Source organism: Helianthus annuus, chromosome 17, assembly GCF_002127325.2.
Source record: "Helianthus annuus cultivar XRQ/B chromosome 17, HanXRQr2.0-SUNRISE, whole genome shotgun sequence".
NCBI classification, from domain to species: domain Eukaryota; kingdom Viridiplantae; phylum Streptophyta; class Magnoliopsida; order Asterales; family Asteraceae; genus Helianthus; species Helianthus annuus.
In genome coordinates, this window is record NC_035449.2 from 12,103,962 (window position 1) to 12,127,648 (window position 23,687).

The following is a 23,687-nucleotide window of genomic DNA, read 5'->3' on the forward strand; positions in this document are numbered from 1 at the left end:
ACGTGACAGCTAAGGGCGACTAAAGACACACTTAGCATTGGAGATATTCTATCGTATACTGCATGTATGGACGCACATGTCCAATATGGAGTTTTTAGTTTTCTCACAAAATTGAGTTATTTCACGATCTTTACCCTATATATGTACTGATGATATCCGTTTATGTATTTTTTTTATTTTACATATTAATAAATACTAGTAAATTAATTAAAATTCTAAAACTAATGAATAAAGTGAATAATAATAGTTTCGTCATTTTACTTAGATGAAGGAGCTTGGATAAAAACAAAAGAGAAAATAAATATAACACCACAAATTGATATTCATTTCTTTTACAAAAGTACATGGACCCCTTTTATGTAATTTATGCTAAATAAGTGCTACCTTATTTCTTCTAGATGACCATCACTCCCCCGGTGATTTATGTATTTACTCTAAATAATTAATTACCTACCCATCATTTTCTCAAACCTACAACATGCATTATTGGATTTATTTCTTTTCCAGGTGATTAATGCATGTGTATAGTTTGTTTCTGTTGGCAGCATTAGGCTGTAAACGAGCTGAGTTAAGCCGAGCTCAACCTAGCTCGAGCTCGGCTCGAACTGAATTCGAACTGGCTTAGCTCGAGCTCGAATTTCAAATCGAGCTGAGATTTGAGGCTCGAGCTCGACTCAATTAAAATTCGAGCTAGCTCGGCTCGGCTCGATCTAGCTCGAACTAACAAAGAACCGCAAAATTTACTACTTAAAAAGCCCTAAAAATGAATCCCTTCATAGACTAAGGGCCATAATTACAATTTAATTTAACCAAATGGCTAAATATGCAAGTATAAATAGTTAGCTCACTTTATACATTGTATTTACCTTCTTTTATAGGGGAGATACTCCCTTGATTTTTGTCTTCTGAGCGATGTGGGACAAAAAATTGAAGGATGTAAACCTTATCGAGCCGGCTCACGAGCTCACGAGCCAAGCCGAGCTGACTCGTTTACAACCAAGCCAATTTCGAGCCGAGCTTTTTTCGAACTTTTTTCGAGCGAGCTACGAGCCACGAGTTTTTTGAACACCCCTAGACAGCATGTGAATTTGTGTTGATTTTATGTATGTATCGTGTCCAATGTATGTCACATCTGTATTCAAGGGCGTAGCTTAGTTGAAGGTGGGGGGTGCACCCGCCCCCTAATGTTTCGGTTAGAAGTGTAAATTTTTTTTTTCGTTCGAAAAAATTAAAATTATATAGGATTGTCTCCCCCCCCCCCCCACCACCAATTATTTTGCCTAAATATTTATACAATATATAAATTGGGTCCCAAGACTTTCTGGGATATAATTTTTGGTCAAACCCCGTCACTGTCTGTATTTTAAAATTTTTGGTTTTTTGGGTCTGTATGTGGTTCTTTTGCTAGTTTCCCGCTAGTCCTTTGATATAATATCATTGTTAGCGTTCAAAAAAAAATTGTATTTTAAAATAAGTGGTGTTTTAAAACATTTGAAAGTTTCCGAAAAGTTATACTGAAGTAAGTCCGCCGGATTGAGAATCAAATGATCTGTTTTTACAGTTTGGCGCTTTAACGTATAGGTCTGTTTTGAAACGTGAAACCAGTTATGTAAACTGAACTGGATGTTTAACCTTTACATTTATGTGATATTTTCCCTTATTATTTATATATTTCTTTTCATGTTTTTGTATATGGAATATAATTAATAATTTTTTTCTTATTAAAGACTTAAGAATACAAACTCATGACTTTGAAAAAGAAAAAGGAACATCAATCAAACCGTCAAATCATAGCAAATAAACCGTTAAACCAGCTGGTTTGGCCAACCCATGAAGCTCGGTCGGTACGCTTTGTCGTTTCCTGAAACCACAATTATCATTTTCCATCCATAATTTTCGTTATTGTAGTTGTCTTGGTCAGTATTGTCGTGCAGATTAAAATGTACAAGTAGATGATGCATTAGTATTGGTTTATATTTTGTATGTTTGTGTATTTACTTTGGTGGGTGCACACAATTACATGAGTTAGTAGGTAGTAAATTGACATCAAACAAGCTCACTTGTTTTATCTAATTAGTTATATTTAAACTAGCAAGATGACCGCGTGATGCGGCAGGAGCGACACATTCCATTGTGATACTCGTTTTTTGTAGTTTTCTTATTCGTATAATATTTATTGTAGCATTATTGTGATAGATACACATCAAAAGCGAAGTAATCGGGTAATCAATTTCATTGTGCAGTGCAAGGTTCGGTCGGTTCGTTATTATCCTCAAGCTAAGCCAAAACCAAAGTTATCGGTTAGTCTATTTTATTACCCCAATCGGTTTTCGGTTAATCACTTCGGTTTATTCGGTTAGATTGACGGTTTTCGGTTTAGTTCATTTAATTTAAGTTAACAGCAAAAACTAAACTTTGGCTAAAATTTTTGCTTATAAATATATGAAATTGAGGCATAAATACATTAAATGAAAGTATAAATATTTGAAATGGAGATATAAAATATGAAATATATGAACTGGAGGTATAAAAGCTAGAATTATATGAAAATATGAATGGTTCGGTTCGGTTCAGCTAATTTTGGTTAAACGAGAGTACAAAAAAATGATAACCAGTTTTTGGTACAATCGGTCTTCAGTTAATTCAATTTTTGGTTGATTTTGGTTCGGTTTCGTCTATTTTCGGTTTGGTTTAGGTTAACAATTTAGTTATTGCTCACCGATAACCGGTTTTGGTTAATAACCGATAGGTGCGCGTGACGCGGCGAGAAACGCATACATTGCCACGGTGTGCATTGTTCGGTTGGTTAGATTATTATCCTCAACCGAAATCGAGGTCATTGATTAGTCTATTTTATTAACCAATTTGTTTTCAGTTAATCGGATTAGTATTACGGGTTTAATACTGGCCGAACTAAATCATTACTAAAACCGGTTTCTGTGTCATTTGTTTTTACTAATCACATATGTTGACTTTCTTATAGACGTAAGACCATACACATTCATAACCAACTCAACCCAACTTTTAATAAAAAAACTAATTTCTCTTTCTTTAATTTACACAACCCAACCTTTCATACCCATTAACAACACAACCTAAACCAACTTTTATAAATAAGTATTTATTTTATATTAAAAATGTGTTTTTTTAACAAAATCTGTTTTTAATAAAATTTATATAGGAATGTTCACAAAATTATTTTAAGAAATACTGTGTATTTAGTTTTTCTTATAAGATTAATTATAAAAAGTTATTTGAGTAATTAAATTGATGTGGGTAATTAGTAGTAAATAAAAAAGGTGCACCAACCATGTTTGGACAAGTGGATATGGTTTTGGGTCATGACCTAGGTTGCTCCAACAACCTGGTCGTTGGATTCATTTTCTTTTTTCTTTTTTTTAATTTTAGTACAACCAATAATAGTTTAACAAGTGGCAACCTAAATACACAAAGGTCACTAATGGGGATAGACTAAGAGCATCTCCAATAAGAGATGTTTTTTCATATTTTTTCTAATGCCAAGGTGGCACTTGCCCAACCAATCCCCATCTTTCTCTCACTTGCCCCTCTCACAAACACATTTCTTCTCTCTCTCCTCTCTTCTCTCTCCTCTCTCCTCTCTACACTCACATAATTTTTCTCTCTCCATTTTTTCTCATTCTTCACCACAAACATCTCTACACCCTCTCTCCTCCACATCACTCTCTTTCTCTTCTCCACATCACTTTCTCTCTCCCTAAAAACACCAACAAATCCTTCTATTGGAGATGCTCTAAGTGTTGATTAGTCAAAAATATGATTGCTTTTATTGTCAACGAAACTAGAGTAAATTACAAAACCCGTCCTTTATGTATGTCACTTATTGCAAACTATGTCCTTTATCTTCAATATTTACAAGAAACGTACTCGATGTTTGCAAACCCTTGCAAGTTATGTCCTTTAGTCCTAACACAGTTAGTTTTCATGGTTAAATTTGACTAAGTCAACCCCACATAAGGGTATTTTGGTCATTTTATGATAAAATAAATAATCATAAAAAACAATAAATAAAACATCTTCCTCTTCCAAAATCTTAAGTTCATCTGTCACTTTTCTTGTTCCAACCACAAAAACTTCAAAATCAAACCCTTGGATCCAACAACGACAACAACGTATCCAATCCAATCCATGAATCTCACAACTCCCACCTAGATTCCAACAACCCAACATGGATTTCGTCGAACTTGAAGCAATCGAAGGCCTTTGTTGGTCCTGGAACTCATGGCCAGTATCAAGAAACGAATCACATGATCTGGTAATCCATTTATCCATCATGCAAACTCCTTTGATGAAATTAACAGACCACCCATTATTATCTGGTAAACCCGTATGCCCGTGTCGATTACCAGTCTTGCATCTGGGTCTGCCCGTTTTGTTACCAGAAGAACGCCTTTCCAAGATCCTATGCTGAAATTGGGGAAAATAATATCCCTGCTAAGCTCTTTCCGACTTATAGTACTGTTGAATATCAGTTAGGGCATCTGGGTTTGATCAATTCGGGTCGGGTCAGACGCTTAAGAATGAGTTGTTCGAGTGAGGAGGAGGTTCAGGCGCTTAAGAATGAGTTGTTGTCGAGTGAGGAGGAACCGATTTAACCATTAAACTCAAACTCCTCCTCTCATCATCAGACCCTTCAGTTCCAATTTGCAAAAAATACCTGTTTCTTGGATGGTACACCGCCAGAAGCAGCCGGAATATTCTGTCACCGTCACCACGTATACCGGGATGTAGTAAGCAAACGCCAGTGGGTAGCCGGTGCCATGGTGAACGGTGGAGATGGGGTTATCAGCTTTCATTGATCAAATTTTGATCTTTGTGGGTTTAAATTTTATGAGGTTTTGCTAATTTGAAATGGGTTTTTTCATGGGAGTTTTGGGGATTTAGGGTTTGTGTTTGAGTCGAAGAGAGAGAGTGGTTTGTGTTTGAGTTGAAGAGAGAGAGAGAGAGAGGGAGCTTTTATTTATTATTTTTTATAATTGTTATTTTAGTAATTAGAGTAAAATGACCAAAATATCCTTATGTAGGGTCTAGTAAGTCAGATTTAACCATAAAAAATAACTAAGTTAGGGCTAAAGGACATAACTTGCAAGGGTTTGCAAATATCGAGTACGTTTCTTGTAAATATTGAAGATAAAGGACATAGTTTGCAATAAATGACATACATAAAGGACGAGTTTTGTAATTTACTCACGAAACTATGATGATTTTTAATGTTTACTCATGATGGATCGAAAAACTAAGAAATTTTATAATATTTTCACCACCATTCTCCTATATATTAATAAACTAACGGAATGAACAGTATAGCTGAGAGGGTATTTAATGATTTGACACAGAAAAATTTCCACCGCTTTTCATTCCGGCTGCCGGTAGAAAGAGAGAGAGAGTGCGCGTCGGAGAGAGAGGCAGAGTAAGGGACAGGTGCGGCGGTGATGGACGAACCGGCTATGGTCTCCGGCCGACGGTAATGTTGTCGATCGTTTGTCGATCGTCCCTGAATGGGAACTTGACGGCCGGGGGTTTTAGTTTAGTAAAAGAATTGCCAAAAATAATTGTTTTTTTAATTTCATTTTGTAACACTTATATCATTATTATTCCATATATAAGTTTACAAGTTTTTTGTGCATTATAAGTTGTAACTTTTGCTTTGTGAGTTTTTCAAAAAAAAACTTGATTTTTTTACTTTTAACCTCAAGTTTATTACTTTTTTCAATTTTAACCCTACATAATTTGTTTTTTAGTTTTAACCCAAAACTTTTCATTATTTGCAATTTAGCTTCGCAACTTTTTTCACTTATGCTTTTCATTTTTCGCAAAATTTTGTTTTACGTATAGTTCTAAATTTTTCGAGTTAATACGACACAACGTGCATGTGTGATTCAACATTTTTACCTCTATTTTTTCATGTTTGACAGGTTCGTCGCAACACGTATATCCTAGGTCGAGTCAGTGTTGGTGGTCGATGACGGTTGTGTGACATTAGTACTATTTGACACCGTTTTATGTCCTGCCGCAACGCGGGGTGTGCTTTGGGGGTTTTCAAAGAAAAAATGGTTATGCATATTGTTGTCGTAACGTTGGCTTTGGGGGTTTTCCATAAAAAAGGTTTTTTTTACTTTTCACCAATTACTTTTAACCCAAAACTATTTGTTTTTTACTTTTAACCCAAAACTTTTTATCTTTTGCAATCTATCCTTATAATTTTTTTACTTTCAACTTTGGTCATTTATAGTTTTCATTTTTCGCAAATTTTTCGCTTTATGTTTGGTTCTAAATTTTGTGACTTAACACATCGCAGCTGTGTCTTTGGTTTAACATTTTTACGTTTCATTCTAAATTTTGCGAGTTAACACGACGCAACGTGCGTGTGTGGGTGAACGTTTTTACATCGTCTATTTTTTCACGTTTGACAGGTTTAACATAACATGCGTAGTCCTAGATCCACTTAGTTATAACTAAAGAATCCCCGCCGCATTGCGGCGGGTCGCAATCCTAGTTCAACTAAAAAATTAACAAAAACAAGGTAAAAACAATTATTTGTCTATTATATAAAAGAGATAGATTATGTTGACTATCATCAAACATTCAAACTCGAATAGCATATCACAAATAGACAATACTATATATTGTTATAGAGCTACAAAAATGTGTGGTATATTTCCACACGACATGTTTAACACAACTATTTAACCTATATACGACATCTTTAACAAGATTTCTGAATTAAGTAATGATGACGGGGGTAGCTCAAACCTTAATAAACTGATTAGAGACACAACAGCTTAAAAGGTTAAAAGGTTAAAAGGTTAAAAGGTTCGGAAATGTTCCAACGGTCATGAACAGTAAAAAGGACAAGCACAGTGTCCTGTCACATCAACACTTAACGTGTGAAACCTCCTGCCCAGCTGCAACCAGACCATGTGGGAGAGCACACCCTTTTGTCCGCAGGTCCAAACACTTCAACCCCCAAAATGGGCAAACCCCTCACTGCAAGCACAGATTCACTAGTCACGGGTTTCTCCTTTGAGAAACACCTTCCCCTATAAAATGCAGGCCATTTCACCATACAAAACACCCCAGGATCAGCAGATATCACCCTAACTCTCTGATTCTCCTTCTCCCTCTTGAGAACTAGCTTCATGCTTGCTTCTCTTCTTCACACTAAATAATTCATCTTCCCCAACGATCGCTTTCTGGGTTGATTTCTAATCAGCTCAAGATCTAAGGAGGATAAAAACAATACTAGTGAACCTCTCTCCACGTCTTGCAAACGTGGGGGGACCCCACGACCTGCGTTAGGCTAATCTAACCCCTGAACCCTTTTACCCAGAGATATCGCTACAGGCCTTGGTCTTGTATTTGTTGCATCAACAAGTTGGCGCCCACCGTGGGGCTACGCCGCTTACTTTATCTTAAAGACCAGTTGTGTAGCTCCATTTTCTCTTTACATCATGTCTGAAAGCGAGTCTCTCGGTCAGGTAAATCAGGTGCCTAACAACACCGATTTAACACCAAATTCGGGTCGGATCTCACCGGTCCTATCTACACCTCTTTCTACTCCCGGAAGTACTCCACCGGGATATGTTCCCGGAAGTTCACTTCTTTTCAAACACCAACCCCATCTCGGTCAGGGGTTGCACCTACTCAAATCGATGCAATGCATACACTGGAATGTATAGATCTAACACTTGAGGGAGTAGCTAGAAATTTCTTACATGAGAGATTTTTTCTCAACTAGCATGTGAACTTAGAAAGGGAAAAAGGGTGAGAATAAGACTAAATTATAAGAAGTCTAAACCCTCATTATCACCTGGCTCTCCATCTCTTCCTTTTAGCAGCTCACGTTCAGCCACATCTTATCTTGAAGTTGGTCCTAGTGTGATAGACCAACCACTCAAGCCTTTAAGCTTTTGGGAGGCCAAGTCCAACCGCTTTTCCCTTATTTACCTACCAACTCGTTACAACCGGTGCACCTATGGGGCATAAAACCACTCTTGATCAATTATGGTAAGTCACCAACTTCAAGTGTTCTCCCTCCCATTGCTACTTCGTGAAAACAAGCCATGGCCACCCTGCCTTCGGCTCGGTGATGAACACATACATGGGAATGCCTTATACAGTAAGCCTTTAAGGCTTTAACCTTTTGACACATATGATGACATCTTTCATGAGTACCATCAGAAAGCCTTTAAGGCTTTAACCTTATACCCTAGCTGATGACACGGATGATGGAAAAAATTTCCTTTGCAGCACGTGAAAAGTGGATGATGACACAGAAAGCCTTCAAGGCTTTGACCTTAATTTCATCAACCAAGTGCCAACCACTCACCAGGGTACCTCAAGCGGTTACCCAGCTTCAAGGGTAGTAGAAGACCTCCCAAAACCCTACAAGCCTAACAAACTTGTCTTGCTTCTCCCAACAAATCGTTGATTACAAGTTTCAAACACAGATAAAGATGCCATCACGGTACTAAAGACTACCTCCAAATCTTCGTCGGGATTGCAAGAATTGAAAAATGACCCAACTCCGAATGTTGTCTCATGTTCATGCAAACCCTTGAAGGGTTTTCACGCATATGGTTCAATGACCTTCCTGGACGAAGCGTTCAGACCTTTGACGATCTTAGCAAAAGTTCCCTATAACAACAGAGGCATGTCAATGACGCCACGATAATCTTCCAGACCAAACAACGTGATGATGAACGTCTCAGAGACTTCATCGAAAGTTACAAGAAGAAAGATTTAAGTTACGCCAATGAAAAGATTAGGGTTGCAAGGTTCATAAATGCTAAATTCCAAATATTTCACAAGATACTTCAATAAATGTCTGCCCAAGACCCTTGAAAAAAAAATACTTGAAAGGGCTGAAGCCCACATTCGAGGAGAATAAGCTGTAGACATCAAAGAACAAAATAAAAGACTCTTAACTGGAGCTTCTAGTATGGCTCTTATGACAAACGGTTCAAAGGTTCGGATTCCAGAAGGCCTGAAGGCCGAAACCCTCCAAGCCAAGAAAAAACCATAAACTTTACAGCCTTAACCAAGGCTACATAAGAGATCTTGGCAACCGAAGGGGTAAAACACAGCTTCTGCCCTCCTCAACCTTTGCCAAAAAACAAAAGATTGGAATAATCAAGCCAGTATTGTGAGTTTCACGAATAGAAAGGTCACCATACCAATAATTGCTTCCAACCCAAAAACAGGATCAAAAAAGCCGTCAACTCCGAACTTGCTCACTTGGTTAAAGGGGTCAAGGACAAAATGGTTGAAGAATAAAAGTAGGAAGTGAACATGGTCGACCTTGAAAACAAAGCTTTAACCCTCTCAGCTGATGAAAAGCTTGAAACGCTTTAACCCTCTCAGGGACAATGAGCGTTCAAAGCTTCAACAGTCTGAATCCTCCAAAATCATGCTTGAGAAATGCTTTAACCCTCTCAGCTGATGAAAAGCTTGAAACGCTTTAACCCTCTCAGCGACGATGAGCGTTCAAAGCTTCAACAGCCTAAATCCTCCATCGAAGGTATCGCAGACATACCTACCAGGCCTTTAGGCCAAATAACCCCTAACGTTTGTTCAGCGAAAGAACAAAGGGACGAACCGAACAACTCACTTTTGCGGTGATCAATATCCCTTCCAACTATAATATCATCATAGGAAGGCCATGGCAAAGTGTGTTCGGAATGACAGTTTCAGTTGGCCAAGGCGCTGTGAAGTTTCTCATTGAAAAAGGGATAACAACCCTTCAACCTACCCAAGAAGCTTTTGTGGTTGAAGGGGAAAGCTCAAGAAAGGACGAAAACGATATACAAGGGTTGGACATAAACCCGAAATATCCTCAACAGGGGATAAGGGTAAACACTAACATTTCCAATGAAACCCTCTCACACCTTGAAAAGCTGCTCTCGCACTATGTATTTGCTTGATGCCCCGAAGATATGACCGGCATCCCTCGTAGCAATGTTGAAACATGAGTTATGGATCCCACCTGATGTTAAGCCCATTATACAAAAGAAACAGAGTCAAGCCCCTAAAAGAAGCCTTGCATAATGCCAAAAGATGGAAAAGCTTATTCTAGTCGGAACCCTTCGAGAGGTCAAGTATCAATCATGGGTGGCCAATCCGGTAATGGTTTAAAAACCCGACAAGTCTTGGAGAATGTATATCGATTTTAAAGACTTGGACAAAGCATGCCCAAAGGATTGCTACCCGCTACCCGAGATAGACCTCAAGGATAACTCGCTCACAGGCTTCCTATTCAAGTGTTTTCTTGACACCTAAAAGGGTTACCATCAGATCCTAATAATAATAAAAAAAGATGAAGAAAAAACCACATTTCACACTGATGAAGGTATATCTTGCTATCAAAAAATATCTTTTGGTTTAATAAATGCATGTGCCACTTATCAACGTCTGGTTGACAAAGCGTTTGCCAGACAAATCGGCAAAAACATTAAAGCTTATTTTGACAATTTGGTGATCAAGAGCAAAACGGAATACCAAATGCTCGATAACATACAAGAAACCTTCCAAAACTCGAGAAAGATCAACATGAGGCTTAATCCAGTCAAGTGCTCGTTTCTAGGGCACATCATAGGGAAACAAAGCATAAAAGCCAACCCTCAAAGGATGAGCTAACAAGAAAGACTTTCAATAGAAAACTTACAACTTTGAAGCGTTTTACCTCAAAAGGAAGCCTTCAACCAAATGAAGCAACACTTGGCTTCACTCCCAGCCATTTCGGCTCCAGAAACAGGAGGAACGACCTCTATCTATATTTCAATTGCTGAAAATACCATAAGTACGGCTCTAATCATTGAACGAAACAAAGTTCAGATACCCGTTTACTTTTTCAGAACTTCAAAATTAGCAGAAATCAAATATTCTTCTTTGAAAAAAAAAAAAAAAAAAAAAAAACTTGCTCTAGCCCTAGTCCAAACGGCTAGAAGGCTTCGAAGGTACTTTCAGTCACACCCGATACAAGTGATCATTGACTAACCAATTAAGAATGTGCTTGAAAAACAAGAAAATTCCGGACGATTAGCCAAATGAGTTGTGAAACTAGGTGAACACAAAATCACCTATGTCCTGAGAAAAGTTGTCAAAACTCAAATCTTGGCTGACTTCATCTTGTAAGTCCCTAAAGAAGCCATAACAGAAGTTAATACAACTGCAGCTGAACCCTCCAACCCTAATACCTGGAAGCTCTTTACCGACGAAGCTTCCAGCATTGAAGGGTCAGGAGCAGGGCTAGTCCTAATTGATCCTAACGAATTGTAATTCACGTATGCCCTTCATCTTGAATTTCAGACTACAAAAAACAAAGTTGAGTATGAAGCATTGATTGCTGGGCTCAAGCTTGCAAAATATGGGTGTCAAAAGGCTTCAAGTCTTCACAGACTCGTTGCTTGTTTCATACCATGTAAGTGACAACTACATAGCCATAGAAAAGGAGGTTCAAAAGCTTCAAGTCCCCACAGACTCTCTCAAGCTTAGACAATAACATCTACATAGAAAAAGAACCCAACATGAATAAGTACCAAAATAAATCAAAGGAATCGATTAACACATTTCAAACATGTGCCATCAAATAAATTCTAAGATCTCAAAACAAGAGAGCTGATGCAGTAAGCAAGCCTGCATCTCTTACGTTTGCACATCTCACCAAGAAGATACTAGTTGAGGTATTAAAAATACAATCCATCCAAAAAACACGAGTTTCAAGATGTGATCACCGAAGAAGGGCCAAATTGAAGGACTCCCATTGAAAAGTTCCCAAAAAAAAAAAAAAACGGTGAATTACCTAATGACCAGACTAAGGCTGAAAGGGTTTGTATCAAGTCAAGGCAGTATGTGTTACAAGGATAAATCCTTTACAAAATAGGATACCTTGGACCACTACTTCGATGCGTTGACCCAAAACAAAGCCAATATCTGATCAAAGAGGTTCATGAAGGGATATGTGGAGCTCATTGTGGCCCAAAATCGGTAGTGTCAAAGTTGATGAACCTCGAACACTTTTGGCCTTCCATGCATCGAGATACCTCCGAACAACTGCGAAAATGTGAAACTTGTCAGTTACATGCTCCGGTACCCAAAAGCCCCAAACATGACCCCGTTCCCATCTCCTTGGCTTGGCCATTTCACAAGTGGGGTATAGACATTGTTGGTCCATCCCCACTAGCCAAATGAGGAGTCAAGCTCTTATTGGTAACCGTGAATTACTTCACCAAGTGACCAGAAGTAAAAACATTGGCAAAAATCTCAGAGAAACATGTCATTGATTTCGAAACCATAATCTATCGTTTTGGGCTCCCAGGGGTACTAGTCATGAATAACTGGAAATAGTTTGCCGAGAAACCTTCTAACTCCTGGTGCAAGGAGTTCAGAATAACTCAAGTATTCAGCTCGGTAGCTTACCCACAATCCAATGGCCAAGTTAATAGGACAAACAACAACATTGTTAAAAGGATTATATCTCGACTGGAAAGATACGACAACAACTGGCTCGAATAGCTTCCCAATGTGCTATTGGAAATTCGAACAACCGAGAAAACGAGCCACAAGAAAACACCCTACAGCCTAGTGTTTGGGTCAGAGGCTGTAATCCTAGCTGAATAGAGTAACAACACAAAGAACATTTAACATCGACCTCGAGCCAAATAAAAAAGAGACGATGTTGAATTTGGAACAACTCGAATAGGCTCGTGATCAAGCAGCCATACAAAAAGCAAGGTACAAGCAAAACATAGAATCATATACAATACACGGGTGAAGCATGAACGCTTCAAGCCTGAGGACCTTGTGCTTCGAAACAATGAGGCCAGCAAGAAAGAAAGCCAAGGAAAGCATGGTCCTAAGTAGGAAGGGCCATACATTATCCTTAAAGCCCACAAAGGGGGATCATACAAGCTGACAGGTCCGCAAGGCAAAAAGCTTCCCCGCCATTGGGATGGCAACAACCTTAAAAGGTTCCATGTTTAACCAAAACGTGTTACAAATAGTTCCAAAGTTGTTCTATTCCCCTAGTAATCAAAGTACTTTGAAATGAATGAACAATGAATCAAAATGTGTCTTTTTATCCTATAATCAGGTTGAGAACCTAGCAAGAAACTCCATGGCAAGGGCCATGTAAGGGGATGAGCTCCCAGGCCACATCGCTCAATAGGTTCAAGGGTTGAATGGACCTATATAAGGGGTGAGTTCCTAAATCAATACAACTCCATGAGACTCAGAGAAATCTTAAAAATCATGTCTCATAGACGGGTTTGAACAGCCTACACCAAATGTTCCTTAAGCCCCAACATTGGCTTACGAACCAAAAAGACTCTAAGTGAATGTCATACATAGGATAGAGGTTGTATCTTCTTGTTAAAAATATCCTAAGGCTAAGTGACTGCAGCACTGAACCCTTTAAGGTATAAATAACATAAGATGCACCACCCAAAACAAAGACAACATGCAAAATCAATGAAAACGCAAGGGAATAAATAGAACAACATAGCAAGATAAGTTAAAGATAGCAGGGGCCATACTGGCCATCAAACATAAAACATTGTCCACAAGCCTTCAAGGCTTTAACCACCAAGGGATCTAGACGGTTCCTTTAAAACAAAAAGATGTTTAAGCAAACAACCCATAACATTGTTCGACATGCTAAGAAAGCTATGAATTAAAGTTTCTTCATCATATGGCATCATCAGAAATGATAGACTTTGCTGCATCATCTTTATCTGAAACCCCATCATCTTGGGAGTTTTTAGCCTTCCTCTTTTTCCTCCCTATGACACCCGCTGTCTCGGAGGCTTCAAGGCTTGTATCCTTCAAGCCTTCACCACAATCAGAGAACGTCTCTTCACTATCATCAGAGCATGAGCGCTTCTTGGAAAAAGAGTTCAACACTTTACCACACACAGCCTCATTAAGGCCAGTGGGTTACAACTCCTGCAAGACAGAAAGAGGCTTACCAAAACACTTGGAAACCTCACCCACATAAGGGTAAGTCAAGTGTTCCATCTTCAAAACAGTTTCTTTGAATACATCAAAGGCCTTGGGATGAAAAAGAGAAGACTTGTGCTGAGTTTATCCGGATTCACATGCCTTAAAACCAGCAAATAAACCTTGGTGCCTTCCATGAGCAAGAAGCTGGCTGTACGAATCACCCAAGGCACTATTGAACTCCGATGAATGAAGAAGATATGTAACCACTTGCTGGAATCCATGTTCAATTAACCATTTGTTATCACTAGTCGCATGGGCTAGTGAAGCTTTCAACCTATCTTTCTCTTCCAAGAAAGCCTACTTCTGAACCTCCAAAGCAGCCCAATCAACCCTGACTTAAACCCTGTCAGCTTCCAAGCGTTTTTCCAACTCAACCATCTCAGTCTTGTGCTGGGAAGAAAGCTCATCAATCCTCAACATCAGTTTTTCTCCCTCCCAGCATAACCCTCAGCTTCTTTCAAAGCAACCATTGAAGCTTTCATCTCATCCTTCTTCTTCAAAAAGACTTCATATTCTTGCATCCTATACACCCTCTAGAAGCAAGGCAACAAGGTTGCAAGCACCCATCATCATCTTCGAGATCATCAGGTCGTCGTCCATAGACGAGCAAGAACCTCGTACAATAGGAGGAGCAAAATGGGTAAGAACATCCTCACAAACTGATGAATTCTTGAAGCTATCACCAACTGTGACCTTCCAATCCGGCACATAAACCTCTTTGGGATTAAAATTGGCAGAACCTTCACCACCTTTCCCGAAACCCTTCAAGCTTACAAGCTTCTTACCCGCTGCTTTACTCTCCTTACTAATCACCAAGGACAAATCCTCGTGTTTTTTCCTCAACCCCAACGTCCAAATGTTTGAAGCCTCTATAACATCACGCAGTTGCACTGGCTCAGAGGCCGACGGATGGTCAGCTACCTTTAACATACGTCGGTTTAAACAATGAATAAAAGCTTTGGAAGCACCGAACCTAGTAAAGCCTTTGACATTTGGAACGTTCACATAGCCTGAACCCTCGAACCTATGTTCAGTGCCCCTAACAACAACATCTTCGTCTGACGTAGCCTTGGTATCTCCAAACACAACATTAAATGTGTCATCGCTCTTGATAAAGTCTAAGGCAAACATAACTGCAACAAATAAAATATAACATAAGCAGAAAATACAAAATATCATACCTTGATCATCTCTCACGAGCACAGGGTCACGATCCGGCTTGTCCCACAACTTGCTAACATCCATCAGTACTAAAAGATGTTCGGGAAAGGGACAAATCCTGAAAGGACACCCCCTAATAAACTTCAACAACCATCTATCTCGTGTTTGAAAGGTTCAAGCTCATTCAAAACAGCATAAGGATGCCTCCAAACAAGCCTGAAATGAACAATGGACTCAGAAATCCAGAAAAAATCGGTACTTCCAAGAACCGAAGGTAGTAACCATAGACGAAATTAAACACACATCAACCTGAGATGTTTCAAAGGTAAAACAATCGTCGTTCTTGGCTAACTGGAAGAAACGGCGGAACAACAACAACGATGGTTCATAAAACATCAAAGTGTAAAACCCTAGCAAGACCTTAAGGGTATAACTGACCAAACGACACGCGATAATACTCTAAAACATTCAGAACAAAGACTGAAAACGGATGACGCAAGTTGGAATACTCAGCAATAAAGAGCAATGGAACCAACGGGACACTAATCGATCGATTTGCCAAAACCCAGAGCCACCGGATTAAACTTTAGATCGATCCCCCATTCTTTACAAAAAGCCTCAACTTCCTCTTGAGTGAGACAAGTTGAATCCTTTAAGCCTTCAAGCCTTAAAGCCTTCAAGCCTTAAAACCTTGAAGTCTATCACATCTACTATCATTCTGAAATTCAAATCTCAAAACTCAAACGCCTTAAAGCCTTGAAGCCTTTAAGCAATAAAAAATAATGTGTAAAAGTCAGAAGCATTTGAGCTTACATCACAAACACCTCTGACTTGGGGGGCTGATGACGGGGGTAGCTCAAACCTTAATAAACTGATTAGAGACACAACAGCTTAAAAGGTTAAAAGGTTAAAAGGTTAAAAGGTTCGGAAATGTTCCAACGGTCATGAACAGTAAAAAGGACAAGCACAGTGTCCTGTCACATCAACACTTAACGTGTGAAACCTCCTGCCCAGCTGCAACCAGACCATGTGGGAGAGCACACCCTTTTGTCCGCAGGTCCAAACACTTCAACCCCCAAAATGGGCAAACCCCTCACTGCAAGCACAGATTCACTAGTCACGGGTTTCTCCTTTGAGAAACACCTTCCCCTATAAAATGCAGGCCATTTCACCATACAAAACACCCCAGGATCAGCAGATATCACCCTAACTCTCTGATTCTCCTTCTCCCTCTTGAGAACTAGCTTCATGCTTGCTTCTCTTCTTCACACTAAATAATTCATCTTCCCCAACGATCGCTTTCTGGGTTGATTTCTAATCAGCTCAAGATCTAAGGAGGATAAAAACAATACTAGTGAACCTCTCTCCACGTCTTGCAAACGTGGGGGGACCCCACGACCTGCGTTAGGCTAATCTAACCCCTGAACCCTTTTACCCAGAGATATCGCTACAGGCCTTGGTCTTGTATTTGTTGCATCAACAAGTTGGCGCCCACCGTGGGGCTACGCCGCTTACTTTATCTTAAAGACCAGTTGTGTAGCTCCATTTTCTCTTTACATCATGTCTGAAAGCGAGTCTCTCGGTCAGGTAAATCAGGTGCCTAACAACACCGATTTAACACCAAATTCGGGTCGGATCTCACCGGTCCTATCTACACCTCTTTCTACTCCCGGAAGTACTCCACCGGGATATGTTCCCGGAAGTTCACTTCTTTTCAAACACCAACCCCATCTCGGTCAGGGGTTGCACCTACTCAAATCGATGCAATGCATACACTGGAATGTATAGATCTAACACTTGAGGGAGTAGCTAGAAATTTCTTACATGAGAGATTTTTTCTCAACTAGCATGTGAACTTAGAAAGGGAAAAAGGGTGAGAATAAGACTAAATTATAAGAAGTCTAAACCCTCATTATCACCTGGCTCTCCATCTCTTCCTTTTAGCAGCTCACGTTCAGCCACATCTTATCTTGAAGTTGGTCCTAGTGTGATAGACCAACCACTCAAGCCTTTAAGCTTTTGGGAGGCCAAGTCCAACCGCTTTTCCCTTATTTACCTACCAACTCGTTACAACCGGTGCACCTATGGGGCATAAAACCACTCTTGATCAATTATGGTAAGTCACCAACTTCAAGTGTTCTCCCTCCCATTGCTACTTCGTGAAAACAAGCCATGGCCACCCTGCCTTCGGCTCGGTGATGAACACATACATGGGAATGCCTTATACAGTAAGCCTTTAAGGCTTTAACCTTTTGACACATATGATGACATCTTTCATGAGTACCATCAGAAAGCCTTTAAGGCTTTAACCTTATACCCTAGCTGATGACACGGATGATGGAAAAAATTTCCTTTGCAGCACGTGAAAAGTGGATGATGACACAGAAAGCCTTCAAGGCTTTGACCTTAATTTCATCAACCAAGTGCCAACCACTCACCAGGGTACCTCAAGCGGTTACCCAGCTTCAAGGGTAGTAGAAGACCTCCCAAAACCCTACAAGCCTAACAAACTTGTCTTGCTTCTCCCAACAAATCGTTGATTACAAGTTTCAAACACAGATAAAGATGCCATCACGGTACTAAAGACTACCTCCAAATCTTCGTCGGGATTGCAAGAATTGAAAAATGACCCAACTCCGAATGTTGTCTCATGTTCATGCAAACCCTTGAAGGGTTTTCACGCATATGGTTCAATGACCTTCCTGGACGAAGCGTTCAGACCTTTGACGATCTTAGCAAAAGTTCCCTATAACAACAGAGGCATGTCAATGACGCCACGATAATCTTCCAGACCAAACAACGTGATGATGAACGTCTCAGAGACTTCATCGAAAGTTACAAGAAGAAAGATTTAAGTTACGCCAATGAAAAGATTAGGGTTGCAAGGTTCATAAATGCTAAATTCCAAATATTTCACAAGATACTTCAATAAATGTCTGCCCAAGACCCTTGAAAAAAAAATACTTGAAAGGGCTGAAGCCCACATTCGAGGAGAATAAGCTGTAGACATCAAAGAACAAAATAAAAGACTCTTAACTGGAGCTTCTAGTATGGCTCTTATGACAAACGGTTCAAAGGTTCGGATTCCAGAAGGCCTGAAGGCCGAAACCCTCCAAGCCAAGAAAAAACCATAAACTTTACAGCCTTAACCAAGGCTACATAAGAGATCTTGGCAACCGAAGGGGTAAAACACAGCTTCTGCCCTCCTCAACCTTTGCCAAAAAACAAAAGATTGGAATAATCAAGCCAGTATTGTGAGTTTCACGAATAGAAAGGTCACCATACCAATAATTGCTTCCAACCCAAAAACAGGATCAAAAAAGCCGTCAACTCCGAACTTGCTCACTTGGTTAAAGGGGTCAAGGACAAAATGGTTGAAGAATAAAAGTAGGAAGTGAACATGGTCGACCTTGAAAACAAAGCTTTAACCCTCTCAGCTGATGAAAAGCTTGAAACGCTTTAACCCTCTCAGGGACAATGAGCGTTCAAAGCTTCAACAGTCTGAATCCTCCAAAATCATGCTTGAGAAATGCTTTAACCCTCTCAGCTGATGAAAAGCTTGAAACGCTTTAACCCTCTCAGCGACGATGAGCGTTCAAAGCTTCAACAGCCTAAATCCTCCATCGAAGGTATCGCAGACATACCTACCAGGCCTTTAGGCCAAATAACCCCTAACGTTTGTTCAGCGAAAGAACAAAGGGACGAACCGAACAACTCACTTTTGCGGTGATCAATATCCCTTCCAACTATAATATCATCATAGGAAGGCCATGGCAAAGTGTGTTCGGAATGACAGTTTCAGTTGGCCAAGGCGCTGTGAAGTTTCTCATTGAAAAAGGGATAACAACCCTTCAACCTACCCAAGAAGCTTTTGTGGTTGAAGGGGAAAGCTCAAGAAAGGACGAAAACGATATACAAGGGTTGGACATAAACCCGAAATATCCTCAACAGGGGATAAGGGTAAACACTAACATTTCCAATGAAACCCTCTCACACCTTGAAAAGCTGCTCTCGCACTATGTATTTGCTTGATGCCCCGAAGATATGACCGGCATCCCTCGTAGCAATGTTGAAACATGAGTTATGGATCCCACCTGATGTTAAGCCCATTATACAAAAGAAACAGAGTCAAGCCCCTAAAAGAAGCCTTGCATAATGCCAAAAGATGGAAAAGCTTATTCTAGTCGGAACCCTTCGAGAGGTCAAGTATCAATCATGGGTGGCCAATCCGGTAATGGTTTAAAAACCCGACAAGTCTTGGAGAATGTATATCGATTTTAAAGACTTGGACAAAGCATGCCCAAAGGATTGCTACCCGCTACCCGAGATAGACCTCAAGGATAACTCGCTCACAGGCTTCCTATTCAAGTGTTTTCTTGACACCTAAAAGGGTTACCATCAGATCCTAATAATAATAAAAAAAAGATGAAGAAAAAACCACATTTCACACTGATGAAGGTATATCTTGCTATCAAAAAATATCTTTTGGTTTAATAAATGCATGTGCCACTTATCAACGTCTGGTTGACAAAGCGTTTGCCAGACAAATCGGCAAAAACATTAAAGCTTATTTTGACAATTTGGTGATCAAGAGCAAAACGGAATACCAAATGCTCGATAACATACAAGAAACCTTCCAAAACTCGAGAAAGATCAACATGAGGCTTAATCCAGTCAAGTGCTCGTTTCTAGGGCACATCATAGGGAAACAAAGCATAAAAGCCAACCCTCAAAGGATGAGCTAACAAGAAAGACTTTCAATAGAAAACTTACAACTTTGAAGCGTTTTACCTCAAAAGGAAGCCTTCAACCAAATGAAGCAACACTTGGCTTCACTCCCAGCCATTTCGGCTCCAGAAACAGGAGGAACGACCTCTATCTATATTTCAATTGCTGAAAATACCATAAGTACGGCTCTAATCATTGAACGAAACAAAGTTCAGATACCCGTTTACTTTTTCAGAACTTCAAAATTAGCAGAAATCAAATATTCTTCTTTGAAAAAAAAAAAAAAAAAAAAAACTTGCTCTAGCCCTAGTCCAAACGGCTAGAAGGCTTCGAAGGTACTTTCAGTCACACCCGATACAAGTGATCATTGACTAACCAATTAAGAATGTGCTTGAAAAACAAGAAAATTCCGGACGATTAGCCAAATGAGTTGTGAAACTAGGTGAACACAAAATCACCTATGTCCTGAGAAAAGTTGTCAAAACTCAAATCTTGGCTGACTTCATCTTGTAAGTCCCTAAAGAAGCCATAACAGAAGTTAATACAACTGCAGCTGAACCCTCCAACCCTAATACCTGGAAGCTCTTTACCGACGAAGCTTCCAGCATTGAAGGGTCAGGAGCAGGGCTAGTCCTAATTGATCCTAACGAATTGTAATTCACGTATGCCCTTCATCTTGAATTTCAGACTACAAAAAACAAAGTTGAGTATGAAGCATTGATTGCTGGGCTCAAGCTTGCAAAATATGGGTGTCAAAAGGCTTCAAGTCTTCACAGACTCGTTGCTTGTTTCATACCATGTAAGTGACAACTACATAGCCATAGAAAAGGAGGTTCAAAAGCTTCAAGTCCCCACAGACTCTCTCAAGCTTAGACAATAACATCTACATAGAAAAAGAACCCAACATGAATAAGTACCAAAATAAATCAAAGGAATCGATTAACACATTTCAAACATGTGCCATCAAATAAATTCTAAGATCTCAAAACAAGAGAGCTGATGCAGTAAGCAAGCCTGCATCTCTTACGTTTGCACATCTCACCAAGAAGATACTAGTTGAGGTATTAAAAATACAATCCATCCAAAAAACACGAGTTTCAAGATGTGATCACCGAAGAAGGGCCAAATTGAAGGACTCCCATTGAAAAGTTCCCAAAAAAAAAAAAAACGGTGAATTACCTAATGACCAGACTAAGGCTGAAAGGGTTTGTATCAAGTCAAGGCAGTATGTGTTACAAGGATAAATCCTTTACAAAATAGGATACCTTGGACCACTACTTCGATGCGTTGACCCAAAACAAAGCCAATATCTGATCAAAGAGGTTCATGAAGGGATATGTGGAGCTCATTGTGGCCCAAAATCGGTAGTGTCAAAGTTGATGAACCTCGAACACTTTTGGCCTTCCATGCATCGAGATACCTCCGAACAACTGCGAAAATGTGAAACTTGTCAGTTACATGCTCCGGTACCCAAAAGCCCCAAACATGACCCCGTTCCCATCTCCTTGGCTTGGCCATTTCACAAGTGGGGTATAGACATTGTTGGTCCATCCCCACTAGCCAAATGAGGAGTCAAGCTCTTATTGGTAACCGTGAATTACTTCACCAAGTGACCAGAAGTAAAAACATTGGCAAAAATCTCAGAGAAACATGTCATTGATTTCGAAACCATAATCTATCGTTTTGGGCTCCCAGGGGTACTAGTCATGAATAACTGGAAATAGTTTGCCGAGAAACCTTCTAACTCCTGGTGCAAGGAGTTCAGAATAACTCAAGTATTCAGCTCGGTAGCTTACCCACAATCCAATGGCCAAGTTAATAGGACAAACAACAACATTGTTAAAAGGATTATATCTCGACTGGAAAGATACGACAACAACTGGCTCGAATAGCTTCCCAATGTGCTATTGGAAATTCGAACAACCGAGAAAACGAGCCACAAGAAAACACCCTACAGCCTAGTGTTTGGGTCAGAGGCTGTAATCCTAGCTGAATAGAGTAACAACACAAAGAACATTTAACATCGACCTCGAGCCAAATAAAAAAGAGACGATGTTGAATTTGGAACAACTCGAATAGGCTCGTGATCAAGCAGCCATACAAAAAGCAAGGTACAAGCAAAACATAGAATCATATACAATACACGGGTGAAGCATGAACGCTTCAAGCCTGAGGACCTTGTGCTTCGAAACAATGAGGCCAGCAAGAAAGAAAGCCAAGGAAAGCATGGTCCTAAGTAGGAAGGGCCATACATTATCCTTAAAGCCCACAAAGGGGGATCATACAAGCTGACAGGTCCGCAAGGCAAAAAGCTTCCCCGCCATTGGGATGGCAACAACCTTAAAAGGTTCCATGTTTAACCAAAACGTGTTACAAATAGTTCCAAAGTTGTTCTATTCCCCTAGTAATCAAAGTACTTTGAAATGAATGAACAATGAATCAAAATGTGTCTTTTTATCCTATAATCAGGTTGAGAACCTAGCAAGAAACTCCATGGCAAGGGCCATGTAAGGGGATGAGCTCCCAGGCCACATCGCTCAATAGGTTCAAGGGTTGAATGGACCTATATAAGGGGTGAGTTCCTAAATCAATACAACTCCATGAGACTCAGAGAAATCTTAAAAATCATGTCTCATAGACGGGTTTGAACAGCCTACACCAAATGTTCCTTAAGCCCCAACATTGGCTTACGAACCAAAAAGACTCTAAGTGAATGTCATACATAGGATAGAGGTTGTATCTTCTTGTTAAAAATATCCTAAGGCTAAGTGACTGCAGCACTGAACCCTTTAAGGTATAAATAACATAAGATGCACCACCCAAAACAAAGACAACATGCAAAATCAATGAAAACGCAAGGGAATAAATAGAACAACATAGCAAGATAAGTTAAAGATAGCAGGGGCCATACTGGCCATCAAACATAAAACATTGTCCACAAGCCTTCAAGGCTTTAACCACCAAGGGATCTAGACGGTTCCTTTAAAACAAAAAGATGTTTAAGCAAACAACCCATAACATTGTTCGACATGCTAAGAAAGCTATGAATTAAAGTTTCTTCATCATATGGCATCATCAGAAATGATAGACTTTGCTGCATCATCTTTATCTGAAACCCCATCATCTTGGGAGTTTTTAGCCTTCCTCTTTTTCCTCCCTATGACACCCGCTGTCTCGGAGGCTTCAAGGCTTGTATCCTTCAAGCCTTCACCACAATCAGAGAACGTCTCTTCACTATCATCAGAGCATGAGCGCTTCTTGGAAAAAGAGTTCAACACTTTACCACACACAGCCTCATTAAGGCCAGTGGGTTACAACTCCTGCAAGACAGAAAGAGGCTTACCAAAACACTTGGAAACCTCACCCACATAAGGGTAAGTCAAGTGTTCCATCTTCAAAACAGTTTCTTTGAATACATCAAAGGCCTTGGGATGAAAAAGAGAAGACTTGTGCTGAGTTTATCCGGATTCACATGCCTTAAAACCAGCAAATAAACCTTGGTGCCTTCCATGAGCAAGAAGCTGGCTGTACGAATCACCCAAGGCACTATTGAACTCCGATGAATGAAGAAGATATGTAACCACTTGCTGGAATCCATGTTCAATTAACCATTTGTTATCACTAGTCGCATGGGCTAGTGAAGCTTTCAACCTATCTTTCTCTTCCAAGAAAGCCTACTTCTGAACCTCCAAAGCAGCCCAATCAACCCTGACTTAAACCCTGTCAGCTTCCAAGCGTTTTTCCAACTCAACCATCTCAGT